Source organism: Chrysoperla carnea, assembly GCF_905475395.1.
Source record: "Chrysoperla carnea chromosome X unlocalized genomic scaffold, inChrCarn1.1 SUPER_X_unloc_127, whole genome shotgun sequence".
NCBI lineage: Eukaryota > Metazoa > Arthropoda > Insecta > Neuroptera > Chrysopidae > Chrysoperla > Chrysoperla carnea.
In genome coordinates this window covers 16198-23229 of record NW_025408075.1, presented here as the reverse complement: position 1 = coordinate 23229, position 7032 = coordinate 16198, and the positions used below count along the sequence as shown (strand labels likewise).

The following is a 7032-nucleotide window of genomic DNA, read 5'->3' as shown; positions in this document are numbered from 1 at the left end:
TGAACTTTGGAAACGTAAATCGGTTTTAAAATCTTGTGCAATTTCACGTACTAAACGTTGGAATGGTAATTTACGAATTAACAATTCAGTACTTTTTTGATAACGACGAATTTCTCGTAAAGCTACTGTACCAGGACGATATCTGTGTGGTTTTTTTACTCCACCAGTTGCTGGTGCACTTTTACGTGCAGCTTTCGTTGCTAATTGTTTTCTTGGTGCTTTACCACCAGTTGATTTACGTGCAGTTTGCTTGGTTCTAGCCATTTTCAAATAATAATGTTTTTACAAAAAAACACACAATTTTAAAAATTATATTCGACAATTTGATACTACAAAGTCAAATGTTTAAATGCGAAATAAATGTGTTGTATTTATATTTATATGAAATTTCAAAATTTTTGTTGTCATATCCTATTGGATAGCTATCAGAGTATGGACTAATCAAATTGTATAGGCGTGGCTTAAAAAATCTTTAATGCTTTATATAAAAAGGCACAATTGTACCGGCGCTCACATACATTACAATACTTGTGAGGTTAACACACGTGTTATCCGTTCGTTAAAATATTGTAAATAATTTTTTATTAAAATGACTGGCAGAGGAAAAGGTGGAAAGGGTCTTGGAAAAGGGGGTGCAAAACGTCATAGAAAAGTTTTGCGTGATAATATCCAAGGTATTACAAAACCTGCAATTCGTCGTTTAGCACGACGAGGTGGAGTAAAACGTATCTCTGGTTTAATTTATGAAGAAACACGTGGTGTACTTAAAGTATTCCTTGAAAATGTTATTCGGGATGCTGTTACATATACTGAACACGCAAAACGTAAAACAGTTACAGCTATGGATGTTGTATATGCATTAAAACGACAAGGTCGTACTTTGTATGGTTTTGGAGGTTAAGAAAATATAATAATTTACTTAAAATATTTAGTAAATTTATTAAAGAATATTTAATACATCCGATAAATTTAAACAGGCTTTCCTTTTTGGGAAGCCACTAATTTTATTTATATAAGAGTAAATAAATTTGTTAATAAATATAACATATTATATAATTTGTTTACAACAAATTATTTTGTTTATAACATACATTACCAAATATTTTTATTTATTTTTTTTTTTTTTATTGTAATATATCTGCAATAATAAATTATAATTTGTATATTATCTATTTTATTTTACAATAACTTATTGAATTTTTGAAAAAATTTTATTATAAATTAATATACTATTATATTTTTTATATATACAAGTTAAGAGTAACAAGTATCGATAGGAGATTATCGAATTTATAACTAATAAAACATTTCGCCTTAATCAAAGAAAATAAAGATTTTGCTATACCATTTTTTATACTTTCAATAAATAATTTATTATTAAATTTTTATTATTTCATTTATTTTTTAAAATTATTAAAAATATTTTTCTAATAATTATAAGCGTACATAAACAAGTAGTAAATGTAAAATGAAAATAATAAAGGTAATGTAATGCATTTGCATTACACTGATTTACGATATATATTCCGCGATATCCTTTATTATATTTAAAATTAATAATATTGATATACTAATAATAGATATATTCAAGCTATTAATATATAAAATTTTATATTAAATATGATATTAATAATTGTTTATTTTATTTTTTTGTATATATAAAAATAATTTACTCTTATTTAAAAAATTTGATGGCTCTCTTAAAAAGAGAGCCGTTTTTATATGTTGATGTATTTTTATGTTATCAATTAAATAATATTTTCGATTTATTTATTTTGAACTTGTATATTTTGTAACAGCTTTAGTACCTTCACTAACAGCGTGCTTTGCCAATTCACCAGGTAATAATAATCGAACTGCGGTTTGAATTTCCCGACTTGTGATTGTTGAACGTTTATTATAATGTGCTAAACGTGATGCTTCAGCAGCAATACGTTCAAAAATATCATTAACAAAACTGTTCATGATACTCATAGCTTTACTAGAGATACCAGTATCAGGATGCACTTGTTTTAATACTTTGTAAATGTAAATTGCATATGATTCCTTGCGCTTCCTCTTCTTTTTCTTATCACTCTTTGATATATTTTTTTGAGCTTTGCCAGCTTTTTTTGCTGCTTTTCCACTTGTTTTTGGTGGCATTGTTACAAACAATTAATATACACAGATAGTTACAGAACACCAGTCAGTATATGTATGAGCGTGTCGTGTATACAACTAGCGTATTATATACGCGAAGATGGATATAACAATAAAAATGAATACTACTCTCTGATTGGCTAAAAATAATACTATAAGGTGATTGGTTTATTTTTAAAGTTTTATATTTTATAAATATTATAAATTAAAATACCCAAATAACATTTTAAACATTTATGTTACAATCCCCGTAACGTACACATCTGTGTGATTATATTTACAAAAAAAAATATTAATTAAATAAATTTATTCGCTATGTCTGGACGAGGTAAAGGTGGTAAAGTAAAGGGAAAGGCAAAGTCAAGATCAAGCCGAGCAGGATTACAATTTCCTGTTGGAAGAATTCACAGATTATTACGAAAAGGAAATTATGCTGAACGAGTAGGTGCTGGTGCCCCAGTATATTTGGCTGCTGTTATGGAATATTTGGCTGCAGAAGTTCTCGAGTTAGCTGGTAATGCTGCCCGTGATAACAAAAAAACACGTATCATTCCACGTCATTTACAATTGGCAATTCGTAATGATGAAGAATTAAATAAATTATTATCTGGTGTAACAATTGCTCAAGGTGGTGTATTACCAAACATTCAAGCAGTGTTATTACCAAAGAAAACTGAAAAGAAAGCATAAATTAAAAACATTGCATTAATTTTTATAATAATAATACATCGATCATAGGCCTTTTAATAAAAGGCCACAAATTTATTTAAAATAAGAGTAAAAATTATTTTTATAAATAATATATTATAATATTTTTTTAAAGAATCAATTTAAATAATTATAAATTAATGATTCTTTTTTTTTTTTTCTTTTTTTATATGTTATTATGGAAATAATTCATCATATTATGATGACATTTAGGTAACATATTATAAGAATATTCATAAAATATTATCAAAATAATATTGTATTATGATGATATTTAGACAAAATATTATAAGAATATACACAAAATATTATCAAAATAATATCATTAGATAACAAAACTGTTCATGATACTCATACCTTTACTAGAGATAAAAGTATCAGGATGCACTTGTATTAATACATATTATCACAACATCACAAAATATTTTTTAAAAGGAAAAATTTTTTTAAAATTATTATAAAATTTGATTGAATTAAATTTCAATTTATTTTTTTAATAATTAAAGAAAAAAAAAAAACAAAGCATATAAACTTTCTATTGAAAATGTTATTTTAAACTAGATGGCCAAGTGAACTTCGTTACACAAACAATATATGACGTATTCGTTATTTAAATAATCAGTATCCTTTGATATTATATCAATACGTTACTCTCTTCTTTTGATACATATTAATAAAATTTCAATTTATAAGATTTTATGTCAATTATATAAATAATATTATAAATTTTCTAAATACATAAGTTAAGTAACAAAAAATTTGAATAACAAGATAAATTTATATATTATGTTTTAATACTCGATACTATAATATATCGCATCCGTTACCAATTATTCGGTATCCTTTGATTTATACACAGAATGAACTAAAAATATATATCAAATTTATTTTATTTATTTATATATTTAATATTATTATTATTATTTTATATTACAAAGTTTCTTAACGAAGCTTACAATGATTTCTCATATCGTACTTAACAAAATTATTTAGATCATATAAAATTTAAATTGTTAAAAAATTTGTATATTTATTATTATTATTATTTATTTTTATTAAAATTACATAACATAAAATTAATAATATTTTAATAATTATATAAATTAATTCTTATTTAAAATAATCTTATATTAATCTCAACAAATACTCTAATAATATATTTTGTCATAAATTTTTTTATATTTAAAATAAATATTATAATATATAAATACTTATATCAGTATAAAATTTCTTTATATAATTATGAAAAAATTAATTTAATAGTTAATTATTGATATTAATGCATAAATAAAAGTATTTTCTAATGAAATATATTTTGTCAATGTTCGATTAACACATTTCATAATAATACGTTTTCATTATTGACAAAAAAAGTTTTTCTAAAAATGAAATCTTATACTATAATATATATATTTATATATTAAATTTTTTAATTATTTATATACTAATAATTTATAATAAATCGATATTAAATAAAAAATAAAAATATATACTTTTTAAGTTTACCTTAAAAATATTATTGTTTTGTATGATTGAAATAATTAATATTAAACTATGTTTATTAATAATTGTTAATAAAAAAATTAAATATATTTTAATTTATAAAATAAATATTATTATTAAATTTATAATTTATTATTTTATATATTATAGAAATTGAAAAAATAAATCATGTTTACTACGACAGTAAATTAGAAATACTATTTAATTTTTATGTGTTTTCTACATGGTACTTTGACTTACATAGGGACTTATATTATTGTGAATAATGATATAATTGAAAACCTTTATTTTTTATTTGATAGAATTATTATATTTTATCATTTAAATATTTATAATAAATACATTATTTTTATAAAGTAAAAAAATATGGCCGAAGAAAATTCTACAGCTGTTGCAGCAACTGCGGTTACTGCTGCTTCTACAACACCAACAAAAAAAGCAACAGCTTCTGGTGCTAAACGTACAAAACAACATTCAAAACCAACACATCCACGTACATCAGAAATGGTTGTTAACGCAATTAAAAATTTAAAAGAACGTGGTGGTTCATCATTACAAGCAATTAAAAAATATTTAGCTGCAAATTATAAAGTGGATTCTGATAAAATTTCACCATTTATTAAAAAATATTTAAAAGCTGCTGTAACTGAGGGAGCCTTGGTACAAACTAAAGGTAAAGGTGCATCTGGTTCATTCAAATTGGCTGCTTCCGCTTCATCTAATTCTTCAGCTAAATCAAAAGTATCCAAAAAAGAAAGTGGAGCAAAAGGTTCAGCAAAGAGTGCTAAAAGTAAACGGGCACCAAAAGAAAAGAAAGCCACAACTACATCATTGGCAGCCAAAAAGCCTAAAGCAAAAAAAGCGACTCCATCATCATCAACTGCTGCTAAAAAAGTTACTGCAAAATCATCAGCGGCATCAAAAAAAGCACCAGTTAAAGCAAAACCAGCAAAAAGTACAAAATCCGCTGCCAAAAGTAGCCCTGCTCGTAAACCGAAAGCACCAAAAGCTAAGAAAGCTTCTGTTGCCAAATCATCTCCTACAAAAATTAAAAAAGCAGCACCAAAAAAGAAATGATCTGTTACTTTAATAATATATTGAAATATTTCATTATTTTTGCTAAAAAATGAAAATAACATAGGCCTTAATACAGGCCACAAATTAATATTTGATAAGAGTAAATTATTTTTTGTATAAATATTTTATAAAATAATAGTTAAGAAACATTTGCCACAGTCAGTACCACGGATGGGTGGCCACTTGAGAATACTGTGTGCGGTTGCATTTTTATTTAAAATATATGGTATAATAAATAAGTATATATTTAAATTGATTACTTCATTGAAAATTTTAATAATATACTTTAATATTAATGATATTTATGAAAAATATATATTTGTAAAAATTTTCATTTATTACTGGCAACAGCCATACCACGTTGAAAACACCGGTTCTCGTCCGATCACCGAAGTTAAGCAACATTGGGCACAGTCAGTACTTGGATGGGTGACCGCTTGGGAACACTGTGTGCGGTTGCCTTTTTATATTAAAAATATAAATTATTTTTCTTCTTTTCTTTTTTTTTACACACCATATATAAATATATGTTATTTAGAAATGTAAACCTTTTATATTATTCGTCAACAAATAAATATTATTTTTTGTATAAAATTTTATTGCATTTATAACTCATATCATGGTTACTTTAAAGCGAGAAGTTTTTTTAATATTTCAAATGAATATAAAATAATATAAATTTTATGAAATTTATTTATTTTTAGAAATAGCAATCGCTTATAATTATAACAAAATTTTAATAATGTTTAATTTTATTTCAATAATTTATATATATATATATATATATATATTTTTTAATAAAAATAATATACTCTTATTTAATAATATATGTTGGTCCTATATATAGGACCGAAAATATTTCTTATTTGTTTTTTTTTTTTTTAAATTGTCATTTAAAACGCTTATGCACGTTCTCCACGAATACGTCTTGCCAATTGTATATCCTTAGGCATAATTGTAACACGCTTTGCATGAATTGCGCATAAATTGGTATCTTCAAATAAACCTACTAAATAGGCTTCACTAGCTTCTTGTAATGCCATAACAGCTGAACTTTGGAAACGTAAATCGGTTTTAAAATCTTGTGCAATTTCACGTACTAAACGTTGGAATGGTAATTTACGAATTAACAATTCAGTACTTTTTTGATAACGACGAATTTCTCGTAAAGCTACTGTACCAGGACGATATCTGTGTGGTTTTTTTACTCCACCAGTTGCTGGTGCACTTTTACGTGCAGCTTTCGTTGCTAATTGTTTTCTTGGTGCTTTACCACCAGTTGATTTACGTGCAGTTTGCTTGGTTCTAGCCATTTTCAAATAATAATGTTTTTACAAAAAAACACACAATTTTAAAAATTATATTCGACAATTTGATACTACAAAGTCAAATGTTTAAATGCGAAATAAATGTGTTGTATTTATATTTATATGAAATTTCAAAATTTTTGTTGTCATATCCTATTGGATAGCTATCAGAGTATGGACTAATCAAATTGTATAGGCGTGGCTTAAAAAATCTTTAATGCTTTATATAAAAAGGCACAATTGTACCGGCGCTCACATACATTACAATACTTGTGAGGTTAACACACGTGTTATCCGT

General features: G+C 24.7%; 1 non-coding gene across 1 annotated transcript; it reads left to right on the top strand.

Annotated features, from left to right (window-relative positions):
• Positions 1-5770: 5770 nt before the first annotated feature.
• LOC123303725 lies at positions 5771-5889 on the top strand. The gene has a single exon (XR_006535816.1). It is a non-coding gene; the product is annotated as a 5S ribosomal RNA (ribosomal RNA).
• The last annotated feature ends 1143 nt before the right edge of the window (positions 5890-7032 follow it).